Source organism: Ursus maritimus, unplaced genomic scaffold (genome assembly GCF_017311325.1).
Source record: "Ursus maritimus isolate PB19 unplaced genomic scaffold, ASM1731132v1 scaffold_7, whole genome shotgun sequence".
NCBI lineage: Eukaryota > Metazoa > Chordata > Mammalia > Carnivora > Ursidae > Ursus > Ursus maritimus.
In genome coordinates this window covers 31,785,168-31,805,134 of record NW_024426885.1, presented here as the reverse complement: position 1 = coordinate 31,805,134, position 19,967 = coordinate 31,785,168, and the positions used below count along the sequence as shown (strand labels likewise).

Genomic DNA, 19,967 nt, shown 5'->3' with positions numbered 1-19,967 from the left:
TGACTTTAGGTAGGTCACTTAATCTTGTTGAGCCTCAGTTCCTTCATCTTTAAAATGGGAGCAATAACTGAGGGCTTCAGAGGGGAGGGGGGTGGGTGAATGGGATAGACTGGTGATGGGTAGTAAGGAGGGCACGTATTGCATGGTGCACTGGGTGTTATACACAACTAATGAATCATCGAACTTTGCATCAGAAACCAGGGATGTACTGTATGGTGACTAACATAATATAATAAAAAAACAAAAAAAATGGGAGCAATAAAACAGCACTACCTCATAGGGAGGCCCTGAAGTTACATAAAATGACACGTAAAGATTGCCTGGCACAGGAAGTGAATTTAACATTCAATAATTGTTAGTGATTATTTATGGGCCTGGAAAATTCCTTTTAGTCAAGCCTAGAGTTTAGTCTTCTATTTCTGTGGCTTCTGATCTTCCCCCTTCTTCCTATGCCCTTTCCACCTGTTAAATGCCTTTGGTCTTCACCTTTGGTCTTAAGGAATCCTTCCCGCTGGTTCAAAGGCATCTGAGGTTAAGGTGAAGGAAAGAAAACACACACACACATACACACACATGCACACACACACAGAGAACCTTTCAGATCCAACCCTGCCCAGACCAACTCTCCAGACAAAGGTTTCCATTGTTGTCTAAAAACAAACTTTTCCACAGGGAGGCCTTAAAGAGCCACAAGTCTCCAAGCCTCCAGACTCTTCTGGTTCATATCCCCACTCTGCCCAGACCCTGGCAGTATCCCTTCTCCTTGCTGGGCCTCAGTTTCCTAACCTGTGAAGTAAGGGCTCTAGACCCCGAGAAGCTCTACATGCCCCCCATTACCATCTCCAAGATGCCACATGGCATCGGAATACTGCGTGTGGATGGTAGCTGGATCCACATTTTAAGTAAGTGCTTAACTGGGAATAAGGGTCACAAAGACAAATCATCCTCTTTTTCCCTGTGTTCCCCCAAGAGCCAGCAGAATATAGTATTTACAGAATATACAAGTGGGTATTTTTTGTTGTTGCCACTGGAGTCAGATCTGAATAAAATGAAATCCTGCCAGACCAGTGAGACCTTGAGCAAATTAATACTGTTGCCCTATCTGTAAAACGGGACAATAATAGAGGCAGAAACGAAGTACAGATTATGAGACAAACATCATGAAAGCACCTGGTGCGGAGCTGGTACACACACTAGGTATCCAAAACACATATCCCTTCCTTTCTGGACTCTAGTTTCAATTGTGTAATATAACTCCATGTCATCCTCCTTCTCTGGAAAGTCCTTCCTTCTCTCCTTTCCCAGGGCTCTGTCCAAGTCCTCCTCTGCCAGGAAGCCTTCTCTGCACGGACTCTGTTTCTAAAGGTCCAAAGCCATAAGTTTCCCAAAGATTGGCTTGGGGAGGGAAGGAGAGGAAGGGAAGAAGTTCCCTGGCCTGAGAATTTCCTTTCTGTGAATTCAGGAAGATTAACCCCTCCCCTGCTCCACCCCAGAATGGAGCACTGACCGCAACATCTGCATAGGCTTGGAGTTTACATACTCATTATGTCAGAGTCCCATAACCACCCTGAGATGGGCAGGATCAGTTGGGACAGCATCCTCTCCCCCACAACTCAGTCACCCAGAATCTCACCTGTTGCTCACTGCCCACTCACTCCAAGAAGACAAGGAAGAAGACCATGTGGTTTCTTCCCTCCCCTTCATGAGAGACCTCACACATCTCCAGCCCAAACCCTTCCTTTTGCCCCAACTCTAGGACTGTAATGACTCCATGGTCTCCAGTCAGCTTGAATCCTAAGGTAGAAACGCCTATTGACCAAAAACTAGAACTCAGGAGAGGAAGGAATAGGCTCAAGGTCTCAGCCAGTTTGGAGGCAGGGCTGGGTTAGAACGTGGGTCTCTGGGGACGCCTGGGTGGCACAGCGGTTGGGCGTCTGCCTTCGGCTCAGGGCGTGATCCCGGAGTTCTGGGATCGAGCCCCACATCAGGCTCTTCCACTATGAGCCTGCTTCTTCCTCTCCCACTCCCCCTGCTTGTGTTCCCTCTCTCTCTGGCTGTCTCTATCTCTGTCGAATAAATAAATAAATTAATTAATTAAAAAAAAAAAAAGAACGTGGGTCTCTGGGCTCTAGACACGCCATGCCTCTTCCCACACCCTCTCTCCCACCAGCTGTACCCCCTCCTGTCTCAGGTACCACGATTCTCCCAGGCTCTGAAGCCTCCAATCACCTCTGCTTCTTCCCCTGCCCTATTTCTCTCATCCTCTTATCACCAAGACCAGTAGCCCTTTGTGATAAGGGCCTGCAGACCAGCCAGCCCCAGCCTCCCAAGCCCACTGCCTGGTTCCCATCACCTCATGACAAGGAGCCCAGGCTGAACTCCCCAGAAGCCCATTCTACACAGCAGACCCAGATTCCTCTTCCCTCAAACATACCTTTTCCATGCCACTCTCTTGTCCAGCAACCTACCATGGCTCCTTGTCCCACTGGATCAACGCTCTCCTGTCCAACACACCCGGGAACTTCGTTCACCTACTCCAGCCCACCTGGTTTTACCCTGGTCCCCTAAATGCCCTCTCTCCTCTCTCCTGGATGATCTCCTGGCTCCCTCCCTAGAACTTTGCCCATGTCACTCCGCTCCTTTGGAAGTCTTCCCTCCTCCCCTTCTTCCTATCCTGTTGGCCCCTCCATGAGGACACCTTCCCTGACCACCACAGCCCACAGCAATCTCTGACTCCTCTGCACGTAGTCAGCACTACGCAGTTAAGGGCGTAAGCCTGGTGTTCTCCTGGCCTCATGTTGTCCCTGTACTGCCTGAGCTGTATGAACTTTACCGTCACCAAACTGCAAATGGCCACCTACCAACTTGGCCACGTTCCTTCCACCTCCAACCTCAGCCTGGCATTCATTCCACAAATATTATCTGAGCAAATCTGATGGGCCAGAGAGTCCTTGTCCTTGCTCTTGAAACCCTTCTTACCCTTCAAGCAATCTTAAATGCCACGTGCTCTGTGAATACTTCCCCAACCTCCCCACTGTCCCCCACCCCCCCACACACCCATGAAGGAGTCTTCGTCTCTCTACCTTAGGATGTCCTGGTTGTTCTCCAGCCAATCTCCCCACCACCCCCATGTCCTCCCTCAACGCAGACCTTCTTTTCCTCACCTACAGCTGGGCTTCCTACAATACCCTATACCAAGAAGATGCTCAATGAATAGCTTTCACAGTGAACTGAAAGAAACAGAATATGTCCAACTCTCAGGCCAGTCTGGGCTCCTGGGGGCCCAAGCTCCCTACATCCAAGTGACCTCTTACTGTTCTTCCAAGATTGGATTTGGGCCCAGACTGAATCAAATGACCTCTTATCATTCTTCCAAAATTAGGCTTTCCTCTTTAATTACACCTTATCTAACCACACTCTATGTGGATTCTAATTACATAATTACTTCAAGCCTTGGGGAAAGAAAGAAAGAAAGAAAGAAAGAAAGAAAGAAAGAAAGAAAGAAAGAAGAAAAAGAGGGAGAGAGAGAGAAAGGAGGGAGAGAAAGAAAGGGAGGGAGAGAGAGAGAAAAGGAGGGAGGGAGGGAGGAAGGAAAGAAGGAGTGTGTATGATTACACAGGTAAGTAAACACGTCAAATACACATATTTCTATATGCCATATGCCATTTTTCTGTTCATATGCCATTTTGTAACCCAGAAAATATAGTCCATGGAGGGGTCTAAATCACATTAAGGTAAAAATCTCATTGGGTCAGAATAGATAAAGGAGAACTTCATGGAAAGCCTAACCCTGAGATGGGTTTCAAAAGAGGCTTAAAGTCAGTGGCCAGCCCTCCCCCTTCCCCTCCTGCAATGAAGAGGGGGCTGCATGGTTGGGCATGGTAGATTTTGAAAGCATGACCAGCCTGATCCCCCCCAACCCAAATATCCACCTTGTTCTGAATCCAGGCACTCACTGCACTGTCTTCCCCTTAGGGCACGTGTACACAATTCTCTCCCCAACTAGACTATGTCCAACCTGCAGGCAGGGGCCCGTCTCAGCCATCTTGGCATTCCCAATTCTCAATCCCTCCCCAAACCAGCAGTGGCTTCTAGCAGGCCCTCCCCCAGCCTTATACTCCCGGCCTTAGTAAAGTACTGACCTCTCCCAATGCACTAAGCCTTCTCATGCCACCCCGCCTTTGTTCATGCTGGTGCCCATGTCTTTTATCAGGAACGCCCTCCTCTGGTCCTCTTCCAGCCCCCTCCCACCTCCATGGTGGCCCTCACTGCAGCTGCTACTTGCCCTAACTTTGTGTTTATCACACCTGGGCACAAAAACCTTTTCATGTGCCTACCTCTCCCTTCAGACCAGGTCACCAAACTTTCTGATCACACCTTCCTGTTAGTAAAATAGCTTTCAGCATATTTACTTATAAGTTAATTATAAAATCTGTACAACTATAAATAGGAAAGCTACATCTTTCTTATGTTTGAGTTAAAGAATAAATAGAACTTTAACTTATGTTTTCTTCCTGCCACTCAATCGATCTCTTGAGAGCTCACCCACTGCTCTAGATTAGGAACAGCGTGAGGACAGCAGGGGTGTTTTGTTCTCTTTATATTCCCAGAATCTGCAACAGAACCCAAAACTTAGTAAATGAAGTAATTTGCTCACAGCCAGTGAGCCCCTTCTGTGGGCCAGGCACATGCTGGGCACCGGGGACAGAATGTGGCTGAGAAACAGCCCTGGCCACGGCCATTGTGGATCCTATAGACTGGTGGGGTGGGCAGACAAACAATGATTTCCCAAACAAGTGTAACAAAGCAGCTGAGACAAATGCTGTGAAGAATGTTCTGTCCAGAACCACTGAATCATGAAAGCCTCAAACAGCAGGTTTTAAACTGCTCCAGGGGATCAGAGATGGCTTCCCCAGGAACATGCTGCTGCAGATGACATCTGAAGGATGGGCAGACCTGGCTAGGTAAAGGGACGAAAGAACACTCCAGGCTAAGGAAACGGTAGAGGCAAAGTCTGGAGGCTAGATGGAGAAGCTAAGTGCCTAACGGGCCAATAACATAAAATGAATGAACAAGCCCCAAAAGGATGGTGAGTTCTCCTCCCCTTTACTCCCCCCTCCTTATCAAAACAGACCCTAGCTTCCAACCTCTGAAGGGGTCACTCAGTCCCAATACTGCCTTTGGACCAAGCAAGCAGGTGGGCCTCCTCCAGACCTCCCAGCCAGCCCTGCCGGGAGTGGGGTCCCACACCCCTTCTGGGAAGCTCAAAAGCCCTAGGAAGACACTCCTGGAAACCATGCTTGTTGCAATGGGCACCACCAACCAAAGGCTTCTGGGCAGTTTAATTTTTTATTTATTTATTTATTTATTTTAAGATTTTATTTATTTATTTACTTGACAGAGAGAGACAGCCAGCAAGAGAGGGAACACAAGCAGGGGGAGTGGGAGAGGAAGAAGCAGGCTCTTAGCGGAGGAGCCTGATGTGGGGCTCGATCCCAGAACGCTGGGATCACCCCTGAGCCAAAGGCAGACGCTTAACAACTGCGCCACCCAGGCGCCCCTGTGCAGTTTAATTTTTTAAAGAGAGTATTAAATATTTTACATCTTCTAACAGCACTTGTTCTTCCTTGCTACAATGAAAAGGAGCACCCAAAGAAAATACCCATCAAGATAGCCCAAGGAGGTACGTACACTGCTATCCAGGGTAACCTCTGGATTTCCTGGTTGCCCAGGTATATGTTCCTTGAGGCAGCAACCTGGGGAATCCAGAACCACGGCCACAAAACCTCTTCTTTACTGGAGCCCCTCTGACTCCAGGAAGGGAAAATGATTCACAACAATACTTCAGGTGAGTGCTGAAATGGCCACGACCTTACACATTCAAGATCAAACCAAGACCGTGGACGGTACCATAGGCTGACAGGCTGCGGGGCCTCCTCCTGCAGCAGCTGTTTGGAAGAGGAGCCCTATCTCCTCTCCGTGCTCAGGCATGACTAACATTTCCCAGTTCCTGGGGGGCCTCGCCCCCTCACACCTGCCAGTCCTGGCTCACTCACGCACCATGCCCAACATAAAGGCCCCACAAAGCAAACACAAAACCATCCTAAAAGGCCTGAGACTGTCTTGGCTCAGGCTCACAGGCCTGGCAACCCGTCTGTCAGCAGCCGGCACCCGACCCTGCTTAGGCCCTCGGGCCTCCCGAGTCCAGCTTTCTCTAGCTACTCTATCTTCCGTCCCTGATGGGGTTTTTCTTTCTCTGGAGACTCCATTCATTTTGTCCTGCTTAAAGCAGCCCAGTTCCTCCTTTTGCCTTGGCTTCTCCATCCAGATCCCCGGCCTGCTCTCAAGCCCACTGTCCAGGCCACTGGGGCAGTGACAGATCTCCCAGTTCCAGCTCCGGCCTATCCCACCTCCCCACCAGCTGCGGGATCCTCTCCTCTTGCCAGCCTTCTGGGTGCGCTGTCTATAAGGCGAGGCGCCCGCACAGAAGAGTCAGCAGTGTATATGTTACAGCAGCCTGGGAAAGACTCCCAAACATCAGCATAACACGCAAGTGTTTACATGGTCCCCCCTCCATGTAGCATCAATAGCCACAACCCCCGACCATCATTCTGTGCTCACAGGAAACAGTCCCTCCACCCTGGATCTGCCCGGACGTAGGAAAGGCAAACTCCAAAAGGAGAAGAGCAATCTGCACGTGAACGAGTTCTTCACAGGTCACACTAGGAAACCGCCCGGATGCACAGCTGCCAGGTTCCACACAAACTGCAGGCAACAAGAGAAACTGTTTGGATTTCAACAGATACGTCCTAGTGACCCTTCATACTGGGAAACCAAACTCAAAGGCTGGCCTCCAGGCTGCTGTTAATAATCGATGCACTAGGCATTACATAAATGAGTAATGAGTTTGCGCACTGACACGCGGGCAATTCCGGGATCTTCTAAGCACCCATTCCTGTCACGGCTGCTCTGAGCTAGAACATCATCCATGAAGGGTGGAAAGTCACCACCCAGATGAGAACGAGACTGGCAAAGCCAGGTAGAGGATAACATACAAGTCTGTAATACTCCTCATCACGGTCCTCAGGCAGCATGTGTATGGCACAGTGAGAACCCAGGTTGCCAAGAGCAGTGTCCACCCAGGTCAGTCCTGGGTCCACCACCGCCAGACACCTGACTTGGGGTCTGTCACTGGGCTTCTCAACCACCTGCCCTGTGTGCCTCACCTGGCCGACATGAGATGCCATATCGGTCAGGTACAGCTACAGCGCTGTCACCTCCCCCACCCCCACACACACTGTCATACCACAACCTTCCCACCTCAAAACCTGAAACAAACTGCTGAATGCCTGCTGGGGAAGCCAAGAGCCCCGTGCTCTTGCTGTCAGAGTGAAGAAGGAAAAAGCTGGGGAGGGTGGGGGCCATGTCTACATGTTCATCGACACTTGTTCAAAGGACGCAATGAGGCTGAGGCTATTAAAGCGCTTCTTAAACTAAAGTTCCACATGCAAGCAGGGATTCGCTGGAATGGGGCGCCCTCCCGGCCCTGGGGCTAACATCAGAGCTCCCTTTCTCCTCAAAACGGGGCACCCTGAGCACATCAGGCCACACCAGGTGGACCTGCTTGCAAGAGTGAGCAAATCACCAAGCGACAGAAACCCCAAAGAGAAGCCTAGGATCCAACTGCCAAATCACCCAGGATCTATCCCTTCTCTCCTCCACACACCTCTGCACATCCCTCAACTCCAGGGGGCTGTTGGCAAACATCTGAGACCCCGCCCCTCCAAGGTGGAAATACAGTAGGGGGAGAAGAAATGTTTGGGGACAGGAGAAAGGTCCATGGGTAGTGGCAGACCAGAAGGAAGGGGACGTCAAAGGGATCCTTGTTCAAGTGTCAGTGACCAGGACTGGGATTCGGAGAGCTTCACTGGCATTTTTACATCAGCTCTCATGCCCAAAGCAGCCCCTGGCTTAGACACATTCAGTTCTGTGCCCCTCTCCAGGTGGTCAGTCAGCTCTGCAAACACAGCCTCACCTGCCAATGTTCTTTTTCCACTCTACAGTCTCCTGTTTGAAAATGCCTCCTTGACTCCAATAACTTGTGTCCTTCTCCTCAACACAGCATCCAGCACTACCACGCGTCAGGAAGTCTAAACGCTTGCGTCACTGAATCACCCACAGTCCTGTCAGGAGGTACCGTTACTTTCTCCACTTGACAGGTGACGCACCTGAGCCACAGAGGAGCAGCTGGCTCTAGGAAGCAGCAGGCGCAGGCTGTGGACACAGGCAGCTGAGCACACAGGCCACGCTCTTCGTCACTCTGCTCCCCACCTCGCTTCCAAGCAAGAAGAGCCAAGCTCCATGAGAACAGCTCTGTTCCCAGCTCGGGCCCATCCAGCGACACGACCTAAAACAAATGGCTTTTCTCTGCATCAGCTGCCTCTGCTGTGAAACAAGGCTAATCACAGATGCCTGGTCTAGAAACACAGAAGCTTAGCTCTGTAGCCCAGAGCAGGCTGCCCAAGAGAACTTCCTGAGATGATGGGAACTGGTGTCTATGAGCACGGGAAATGTGGCTGGTGTGAACGAGCGACTGAATTGTAAACTGTATTTCATTTTAATTAATTTAAAATGAATATGGCTGGTGTCTACCACACTGGAAAGCTCAGCTCTAGTCTATGATTCTAGGAGAACAGAGGCCACTTCTCTTTGGTCACCGCTCTATTCTCAGAGCCCAGCCCAGACCCTGGTGTATGGTCGGTGCTCTGTAATTATTTGTTGAACAAATCAAATGCAAAGGACTTTTCAGGTGCTCTAATAAGACTTCCTCTGCCACCCCAGAATTGATTTCCCAGGCTCCCGGGCCAATGGACATCTAACCTTGGCTTGGCAAGGAGCTCAGGGCCTCCCAAATGCAATACAGCAGGGAATGGCTCTCAGGATGAAAAGTGCTTCTGTGAAGCCAAATTTATCTCCCTGAAAGGTCTACTTACTAGTCCTGGCACATTAGCTCACATTTAGGAAAATGAAAATAAATTATGAAAAAGCACTTAAACATCTGTAAACACTATAAACACAGGATTATAGCTATAATTCACTTTCTTAGTTAAGATGAATCTGAGCTTAACTTGTAACAGTATGAGGTCGATTAAACAAATACATGACGGTGACCTGTCTGGGGGGGAAACAATCCTCTAGTGTCGGGGCTGTGGTACAGAACGGCTCTCTCTGCTGACTTTCCCATCAGTGCCTTTGAGATTTGGGCCTCCAGGTCCATAACTGAGCCAAGGAGCATGCAGCTAAACTCCCAAGGAGCAAGGCCTCATTCTCCGAGCCAGGTCCGGGGATCCTGACAGAGCACCTCCTGTTTCCATATCTCCGTGATGTACTCATCACGGTGGAAAAGCCTAACATTTACCATACGCCTACGCACCAAGGGCTATGTCGGACGCAAAGATACAGAGATGACTACAATGTGGCCCTCACAAGGAGCCCGCCGTCCAGAGGGAGAGATTAAAACTGCAGAGTACCAACTGTCAGGCACGGAACTACAATCAAGAGAAGGACATAAAAGCCACAGTTGTTCAGTGTGACAAAAGTCCTAACAGACGTATATATAAAAAACTGACCTGGCAGCCTTAGAGGAGATACCCAGAAGGATCCGAACACCATGCCTTGACACAGCAGGTACTTACAGCAGTAAAGTGAATCAAATCTTGACCAATAGCTCGTTTCAAGGCTGGGGAAACCAAGACCTGGACAGGTTAAGTGACTTTTCAAGATGACCCAGGTCATTAGTGATGGGGCTGGAGATAGCACCCGAGCTTCGTCTCTCCAGCCCAATAAGTGTAGGACGCCTCACGGTGCTGCTTATCCTACACGGCGCAGGGAGAAGGGCTCATCTGCTGCCTGTTACTAGGTCCATCTCAAAATAAACAGTGGATTTATTCTTATAAGATTGTATGCTTGGGACTCTCTTGAAATCTCTCAGCTAACTGTACGCATACCATCTTAGAAACATGCATTCAATCAGTTTATAAACGTTTCTTGAGAATATATGCTATCTCTAGCAGGTACCAGTTTAAGGGCTTGGAGAAAGAGATGAAACTTCTAGTTAAATCGGACGGTTAAACACCCATATTTACCCCTGCTTTCTCCTAGAACCCCACTAAAAGGACAGTAGAAAATTTTGATTTTTAATGGAAAGATGACAATGGCAGATGAGATCTATCAACAGAATTCTGGAAGACAGAGAGCTGACGGCCCTGCAGTAGCTGATTCAGGTTTCTGCTCTGCTAAGTGCAAACAGGAGAGGGAGACACTAAGCAAGTGGGGACTTATGCCAAAGAAACAGAAGCCTCAGGAATTGAAGGCACCAAGGACTAAGAGGGGAGGGGAGAGGGGCGAAAAAGAGAGTCTGCTAAAAGTTTGGTGAAGGAGCACTTACAGCCCAGGGTTGCCTCTCCTACAACCTACTCATCCTGGTAACTTCTCTCCCTCAGGCAGAAGAAGGCAGAGATTCACTGTTGAGGCAAACTACACTAGAGACTCTGGATTCAGACACAGCTGAGAGAAGAAGGGAGAGAAGGGGGCAACCTTCAGAAAAGAACAGAGTGAGTGAAAGTCTGCATACCAAACAGGGTACCCAGCCTCCTTTCCCATAAGGCTCCCACAATGCAGGACATCCAGGCTATTACACCCCCAGGCAACATTTGTCTTCAGGAAAACCCAGCATCCCCCTGAGAAAAGATCTATAGGCACAGACATTTAAAGCAAGCTCTCTTCTGGAAACCTACAATGAAGATAAGTCCCCTTCCTTGTCACACAAATGCCCAATCAGCAATCTTAAAATATAAATGGACAGTCAAGGATCAGTGGAAGAACAGCTCCAATGAGAAATTCAGTGACCAAAACAGGCAGAAAAAGGGGCTTGGAGGAAACAAAGACAAAGCAGAAAAGAGCAAAAAAAACAAAAAAAACCCCACCAGAAACAAAAACAAAACAAAAACAAAAACCTATGAAACAAGAACAAGATACTACTAAAAAAAAAAAAAAAAAAAAGTGAGCATCAGAGAACAAAGGAGTTCTAGAAAGTAAACATGCACGCATATTTCATGCAAAACCACAAAAACATAAATTTGAAAATTCAAGAGGGTTAAGAATGAAGCTGAAGGTGTCTCTCACAAAGTAAAACAAAAATAAAATGTAAAACAAGAAATAAAAGATTTTAAAATTATAAACTCAGGGCACCTGGCTGGCTCAGTTGGTATAGCATGTGACTCTTGATCCCAGGGTTGTAAGTTCAAGACCCACAATGGGTGTAGAGATTACTTAAAAAAAATAATAAAATGTTTTAAAAAAATAAAATAAAAATAAAAATTGTAAACTCAACCCAGGAAGTCCAACACCCAACTAATTGAGGAGTTCCAAAGACAAAAGAAAAGGGGTGCCTGGGTGGCTCAGTCATCAAGCATCTGCCTTTGGCTCAGGGCGTGATCCCAGAGTCCTGGGATCGAGCCCCACATCAGGCTCCTCCGCTGGGAGCCTACTTCTTCCTCTCCCACTCCCCCTCCCTGTGTTCCCTCTCTTGATGGCTATCTCTTTCTCTGTCAAATAAATAAATAAAATCTTAAAAAAAAAAAAAAGAACTTATCAAAAGAAAAATATAAGAAAATTTCCCAAAACTGAAGAATGTGAGTCTTCAGATCAAAGCTGCACACTAAGGACCCAGCACAATGATTTTAAATGCAAGAAAATTTCCAATACAGAGAAAGAGAGACGATCCAAAAAATTTTCAGTGAGAAAAAAGCAGGTTACCCATAAGTGATCGAGAATCACAATGGCATCCGAATTTTTGCCATTAATATTGGAACCTAGACGACAGTGGAGCAATGCTTTCAAAATTCTAAGGGACCAACCTAAAATTCTAGGCAAATCAAATGACCGTATAAATATGGAATAAGGATATTTCAGCAAGTTTGAAGTGATCAACTTCCACAGACCCTCTTGGGAAATAAACCAAGAAAGAGGAAACAGAGGAGCCAGCCCAGGACAAAGTAAAGGAACCCAGAATGAGAAATAGCACAGGCCTATAGGTCAATTAACCCAGAAAAGAGGAGAGAGTTGGAGGCCTCTGGGAGGGAGGTCTCCAAGGGGAAAAAATGATAATAAAATGAAAAGGAACATATGTTATAAAACACAGATGTTTTAAAATTCTGTCAGAAACTTTGAGAATTAGTAATAAGTACATAGAAAACTAAATAGAAAAGAGAAGGCAATTATCAACAACAAAAAAAGATGTACAAGAAAGGAAATATCATTATAGCACAACTATATGACTCAGCCATGAACACTATTTACACAGCCAAGATAACGTAAGCATTGATGTAACCATATTGGGAGGACAGGGTGAACAGATACATGCAGGGAGAAGAGGAGAATAAGGGCTCCTCTAATCCATGGTAGGACATCAATGAATAATATCCAATTGAACAATAGGAAATAGCCCTGTAAGCAGGGAACTCACAAATATAATAGCAATATCAGGAAAAATAGCTAAAAGAATTGGAAGTGACTGTAGTAGGCAGAATAATGGCCCCTCAAACAGGAAGATGTCCATATCCTATAAACATGTTCCCTGGCAAAGGGGAATTAAGGTTGCAAATGGAATAAAGGTTGCTAATCAAGGGACCTTAAAATAAGGAGATTACCCTAGATTATGCAGGCAAGCCCAAAGTAATCACAAGTGTCCTTAAAAGTGGAAGAGGGAGGAAGAAGGGAGTCAGAGGAAGACGGGACTATGTGAGAAGTCAGAGCGATGCAGTGGGAGGGGACTCAACGAGCCGGCTCTGGCAGGGGAAGGGGGCCAGGAGCCAGGGAATGCAGGCAGCCTCTAGAAGCTAGAAGACGCAAGCAAGGAAGCAGATTCTTTCCAAAACGGAACACAGCCCTGCTACCACCTTTATTTTAGCCCAGTGAGAACTTTTTCAGACTTCTAACCTACATAACCATAATATGAATTTATTTTGCTTCAAGCCACTATGTTGGTGGTAATTTGTTACTGCAGCAATAGAAAATCACGTTCAGTGACTGACTCTGGGGAGTAATCCCTGGAATAAGAAGGGGTGACACAGTGTTTCTTTATAAGCCTTGCAGTGTTACTTGACTTTTAAAAGTATATATATATATATATATATATACACACTATATACATATGTATACACACTACATACACACACATATACACATATATACATATATATAAATAAAATATGACTTTGATGTAAATTAAAATTGAATTTCAAAAGAGATGAAACACAGATTCTGTCTTGCCAGATCTCACAATCTGGTAGAAAAGACAGACAGGGAACCAACCGGCTACCGCTGAACACAGGAAACAAAGCACCTCTTTCAGATGTGAGGAGAGTCTGAAAGGAGATGGAAGCAGCCAGGCAAAGGAGAAAAGGTCTTCTGGTGAGGAAAAAGCCCCGGTGGGAGGGAGAATCTGATCTTTGGGGACATGGATGAGGTCTTTGTGATTGGGACACCCAGTGGGTCTGGCAGAGCCAGCAGGAAGGTGGGCAGCTCTCCACACCACCAGGTTTGATGCCTGCCCCACTGCTGGCTTCTCCAGCTGGGCTATGGGACCTGCTGTGCATAATTCAAGTGGATATGGACAAGTGAAGGCCCAATATAAACACAGCATTTTCCTGGACCATCAGTTGTACTCAATAGCAAAGCATATATTTTTTAAAGATTTTATTTATTCATTTGAGAGAGAGCACAAGCAGGGGGAGGGGCAGAGGGAGCGGGAGAAGTAGTCTCCCCACTAAGTGGGTAGCTAGATGTGGGGCTCGATCCCAGGACCCCAAGATCACAACCTAAGCCAGTCAGATGCTTAACCGACTGAGCCATCCAGGGGCCCCAACAGTAAAGCATTTTAAATACCTTTATACTAAAACCAGCACATACATATTATAGAGTAGACTACAAAACTCGTGTGAATTTTTAACATATTAACTAGAGATTTCAAGGCAACTACTTGTTTGCAAGGCCAGTTTTAGACGCTAAACTATCTGCTGACCACTGAGCACCAAGACTCAATCTTCTCTGTAATTAATCTGAGTCAGAAGAAAATTTTAAAGCACTACAGCAAGCATCCATCAAAGCACCTGAACTTCACACCTACAACCCATCAGTAGGTGCCTACCCTCCTTGCACCTACCTTCCCTTGGTTCCCAACTGAGATGAATCAGAAAGTTGAGAAACATCTCATTCTTTTCCAAAGGGGTCTGGGTCTTGCCACTGACTGCCGGGTTAGCCCAGCTTAGGCAAACAAAGAAAAACCATCACACCGAATTCTTAGAAGTATTCTCTTGGCCATAAGCCCACCCACCTCACTCCCCGACTCTAAGCATTACCAGAATTGCAGACAAGAGCCCCAGCTTACCATCAGCACCCCCAACCTTTACAGTAGAGGCCCCTGTCGGAGAATACACTGCAGACACTCTTTCCATGGAAGGAAGTCAAGAAATAGGGCACATCTCTTGGGAGAGGGTGTCCCTTGTGTCCACAATACAGGGGTGGAAACTTTTTCTATTGTTGTAACTGTTTTTATTATAAAAACAATAATATCCACATGACAGTGAGCTGGGAAATTTTTTTTCTATAAAGAGCCACTACTGACCACAGAAGAAAAGGGGGGGAGAGGGGAGGTGGAAATCAATGGAAGGCCACACAGAAAGAAGTAAAAAGCAATTTAATTGGGTTTGGTTGGTTTGTTTGTTTTGTGTATAAAACACATATCCACACATTGAAAGAGAGCAAACTCAACTGACTATAAATTAAGAACAGAGAAGATTAAATTTTAATAACAGTAAATACATTAAAATACACTACAAAGCTGTATTATTGACAGTAAAGAGAGAATGGGGGAGGAGGTTAAGAAGAAAGACAGATACAGCAGGAGGAGAGAGAAAGAAATGCATAAAGGAAGAAGACTGCGAAAGCAAGAATGGGAAGACAGTGAGATACACAGACACACAGGCCTATCCATGCACAAAAAGAGGGAACAACTCAAGGAATCTACAGAGACACTTCGGAGGCCTGACCAACAAGCCAAAGTAAACTACACCACACAAGCCAGCTGCTGGCTTGGGCTACAGACTTCAAAGTCTAATCACCTTTCATCCTTGCCTTTCAATGGCTACTGATCCGGTTAACCACTGTTCACAGCTCTTTAATTGCTCATTGAAACATTCAGAGGCTTAGTTCAAGTCCCAGGGCAGAAGCTCCCCTCACATGAGCTACATACAGTTCAGGGAATCAACCAGCTCCAAGCGTGCCCTTTGAAAAGGCAGTCCGTGAAACACTAGCTCATAAAACATGCAAAACACCGATGAAAGTCAGAGGAGAAAACGCTGCTTGAGTTGAAAAGAAATTCCACGGAAAACTTTCTTTCATTTGGCATTTAAAAAAACCCGGGACTTCAGCAGAACTGGGTCCCACCTCAGCATTCTCTGGCATCACCACCAGCACACCTGACTTCCCACATGTTCACGCTGTATGTACCCAGCGGCTCCAAAGGCTTCAGCTGACCCTACAACAGAGCAGCCTCTACCACACTCCGCAGTCCGAGGGTCAACAGGAGATCCCAAGGAGACTCCATGTCAGCCCCAAGCCCAGGCAGGTCCGCCCACTCCCACCCCTGTCTAAGCCAAGCCTGTTCTTGCTTCCTTCACTCCAAGGGCTGCAGAAATCTGCTATTTCACAGCTGGCTAAAGCCTCCCCTTCAGCTTCATTTGTCCCTCCATTCCTCCCTCCTCCAAGCTTGGAGGCTGTGTTTTCCCCTTCCCCACCTGACCCCGCCTCCAATCTCTCCCTTCTTCAGCCCTATTTTCTCCTCACTTTATATCATTTTAAATCTTTTTTTTTTTTAAGATTTTATTTGTTTATGTGACAGAGAGACAGCCAGCGAGAGAGGGAACACAGCAGGGGAGTGGGAGAGGAAGAAGCAGGCTCCCAGCGGAGGAGCCTGATGTGGGACTCGATCCCAGAACGGCAGGATCACGCCCTGAGCCGAAGGCAGACACTTAACGACTGCGCTACCCAGGCGCCCCCCTCACTTTATATCATTTTAGAATCTCAGAGGGAGAAGGAGTTAAGAGTTACATCTAGAATACAGGACCTAGAATCTACCCACCTGGGTTCCTGTCCCAGCTTCTCATCTTGCTACCTGTGTGACTTTGGACAAATGACCAAATTTCCCAATCCCTCAAATTCTTCAGTGAGGGGGGCAAAACCTGGCAATCATTGTTTTCTTCCAACTTATGCTCTAAATACCTGAACATTCGCCTGTATAACCATAAATAAAGCAGTGAGTTAAACATATACAGGAAGGGAGAATGAATTCTAGAAACTCCTTTTCCTTAGCATTATGTCAATTCAAGTCACCCCAGCAAATCACCGCTCAGAGAGTCTGTGCCTCTCACTCCAGGTCACTCTAGGTCTTAAGTATTTACATACAGTAAATCCTCATAAATCGTACTAATTGAGGAAAAGGTGAGTCTGAAGCCATCAGGAACCCAAGTCCTAGAATACTTCTTTCATGCCATTGAGCAACATTATGACTTTAACATCGTTTAGCTAACAAAAAAGAATCTTAAAATGCCAAAAAAAAAAAAAAAAAAACTGGACTTGTGAATCTAAGACCAGTAACGCTGTCAGGAACCTGGGAAAATAGTCTGCTCCAAAGCCTTCTTTTTTCCAACAAGGACACAGGCCCAGAGTGTGGAAGCCACTAGCCCAAAGCCCAAAGCAGGTTGATGGTCAGGATCAAAGCCAGCTGTCCTGTCTCTGGTCCAGAGTTCCTTCAACAAAGTTTTTTGGGACCATCCATTTCCTTTTACAGAGACAGATTAAATCCTAAATGACCAGTGAGTGCCCTCTACAGCAAATCTATGTCCACGTCCAGAGAAGGGTCCAGAACTAAGTTTGGATGACCAGATGATAACCAATGCTACCTGATAAAAGCCTTCTTTCCTGAATCCTGCCCATTCATACTCTGCAAAGAAAACCCCAGACTCTGCTGTCTATACACAACTCTATTTTAGGGGGAAAAGGGAGTGCTGAACAGTTCTTTGTTCTGCCAGTAAGAAGCAATCTGCTCATCCCTTCCCAGAACTCCAACCTCACTCCCCATTATTCTCAATCCCTTCAGAAAAGTTCACAGAAACTCTCCAAATAGCCAGAAAGAGAGCAGGTTAGAGGGTGATCTGGCCAGCTGGGGTGGGCTTGAAGGGAAGATGACAATACCCTCCCAGCTCTTTGCCCTACAGGGTAGAAAACATTTCTTTTCAGTTGCTAATTCCCTGCGGGGGAAGTCACCAGAGACAGCTCAACTCAGGGCCCTCCAGCTAAGAAATGAGCTCTCGGCAACCCCAGGAGAACCACCCCTTTGCTAACCTTCCACTCTAAAGTGCCCAGAGCAAAGATGCCAACAGACCCACTCCTCCCTGCCATCCCCTCAGGCCAAGAGCCTGAGACAGCAGAGCTTGGCTGGCAAGGAGCTATTTAAGGCAGCATCAAGAGGGTGGGGCAGAAAATTGCTGGCAGCATCCTCTTCCTCCACCCCTCCCTCAAGCCAACACACACACACACACACACACACACACACACCCTCTCTCAGTGGGTAGACAGTCCTCTATCTCACCTGTGTCTCTAAGGGCTGTAGACCTGGAGTCTCCAAATGTCCAGCATGTGCTTTCTGTCATTGAGGCTGCTGTCCCCATCTGCTGCCCACCCCACTTTTAATCCACCCCCTTCTCTTCAACCACCACCAAGCTTCCCTTCCCATCAAAAACACAATATTGAATCTAAATAGAGGAGCTCGAAACCCAAGGAGAGTGGAGACAGACAAGCCATCCCTGCCTGGCCTTCACTTATGAGAGGAAAAGGGACACGAGGTGGGGGGTGATGTCAGAGGCCTGACTGCCAGATAGGTTCCATGATGTCTCTAAATGAACCTCCCTCCTATTGACAGTGAAATCAATTCTGGCAATTTCAGCAGGTTGGCCCTGTGACTACAGGAGCATCCCAGCGCTCAGTTTAAAACAAAAATCCAAAGGTTCAGCCAGAACATGCTGGGAAAACACAGAGTCTGGATAAAAGGAGCCAGGCTCAGTGGGATCCCTTCTGCTTTTATGTAGCAATGTAATAGCGTAATAAATTCTGTCTGCCCGAAGAAAGCATGCACTGGTGAATTTCAAAGCCATCTTACGACAGTGGATGCGGGGCGGGGGGAGTGCAGAATTCGACAGCACATTCGCCCATTAAATGTACATAATGACTTCAAGCCTCTCCCCCCCTCTATCTTGAATGGCGCTACCGCTTATCAAGGAAGCCACATCGTTAAGCAGCCAGGTGGGAGCTAGTGATGCCGAGGGAATTCGGAGAAAGGAGTTGCTTTCCGTCCATGTATGAGCTGCCTAGCAAGATGCTGCCAGTCACTCCGGGGGATGAGGTAGCATGGGCGGATGGGCACGCACGGGGTTCCCGGACCTACACAGGTACCCGCTCATTCAGGCGGGTCCTAGGCCAGACGGATCGTCCTAGCGCCCCTCCCGCCGCCCTCTCCTCCCGAGGGATGCTGATGAATGAACACACCTGCGATGCCTCCATCCTGCCGCTCGCTCCCTCCTTCTTCCTCTGGCTGCTGCAGAGGAGCCCCTCCTCGGTAGTTTCACTTTACAGCGTAAACCCACCCGGGCTTTGATGTCTCCTCCACCCACCCATATTGCAGCCAGCATGAAGCAGGCAGACGTTCTCTCCTAGCAGTGGCCATGATCGCACGTACCCCCACCCACAAAAAATAAAACAAAACCTGAATCCCGGAGACCCCCGCACCCTGGGGAACTTTCCTGGAGAGACTGGGGATCCACCCAGCAGGAAGGAAGGTTCGGCTGAGGGGGACCACGGTTTTCCCCGTGACCACAGGGGATGCTCTGGGGGAGGGCGTCCCCCAAGTCCTTCCAACAGCTGGCCCTTTAAACGCGCCTCCTCCGAGCGCGGAACAAAGGCGCCGCCCGCGGGGGCCGGGCCGCCGCACGCCCCCGGCGCCGCGGCCGCGGATCCGGAGAGCGCGGGCGGGCGAGCGGGCGGCTGGCGCGGGCTTACCTTGCGGGTCTCCGGGCGGGCGGGAAGCGCGCGTCCTGCCCCACTCGCACTACACGCTGCAGTCGGCCCCGCTCTGTTTTTCTGGGACTCGGCGCTGACTTCACCGACACTCCGCGGCCGGCCAATGGGCTGCGGCGGCCGCCCCCTCATTAGCATGCGTCTGGAACCGTCCACTCCGGCAGCGCCGAGGCGGTGGGCGGTGCCAGGGGGCGGTGCTCGGTCCGGCAGTGACAGGAAGGGGCGTGTGCGCCAATGGGAGGCGAAGAAGCGCCCCGCCGCCCCGCCCCGCGGCATTGTGAGCAGAGAGCGCGGGCCCGCGGATCTTCCGCGACAAGGCGCGCGCGGTCTCAGTAACCCTTTCTGTCCTGGCTGGCCAGTGGCTGGGCCCGAGGCTGGCCCCGCTCGCCCTCTGGTCCTTAAGAAGGCTCGCCCGCGGGGAGCTGGGAAGGAACCTAAGGCATAAAAATAACAGCTAACGTGTCTTGAGTGCATATGTTACTTACCCTGTGCCCAGTTTGCTCATCTGTAAAATGGTATAATAGTAGGTTGTAGTGGGGCGTCTGGGTGGTTCAGGCGGTTAAGCAGCTGCCTTTGAGTCAGGTCATGTCCTGGGTGAGATCCAGTCCTGCTCAGCTTCCCTGCCCTACAGGGAGTCTGCTTCTCCCTCTCCCTCTCCCCCTGCTTTTGCTCTCTCACTCTCTCAAATAAATAAAATCTTTTTTTAGAAGTAGTAAGATGTAGTGAAGATTAACATAGTTAACCTATGTAAAGCATTTAGATCAGTGTCTGGCCTT

General features: G+C 48.2%; 1 protein-coding gene across 3 annotated transcripts in view; it reads right to left on the bottom strand.

Moving 5' to 3' along the window:
- The window catches only part of SORBS1 (sorbin and SH3 domain containing 1), a 223,274-nt gene extending 203,916 nt beyond the window's left edge, over positions 1 to 19,358 (bottom strand). The window contains exon 1 of one of the 3 annotated variants that reach the window (XM_040623929.1): positions 19,174 to 19,358. The gene's annotated coding sequence lies outside the window, so the exon portion shown is untranslated. The remainder of the gene's footprint in view (positions 1 to 19,173) is intronic. The other 2 variants (XM_040623927.1, XM_040623928.1) reach the window with 2 other exon arrangements.
- Between the last annotated feature and the right edge of the window lie 609 nt (positions 19,359 to 19,967).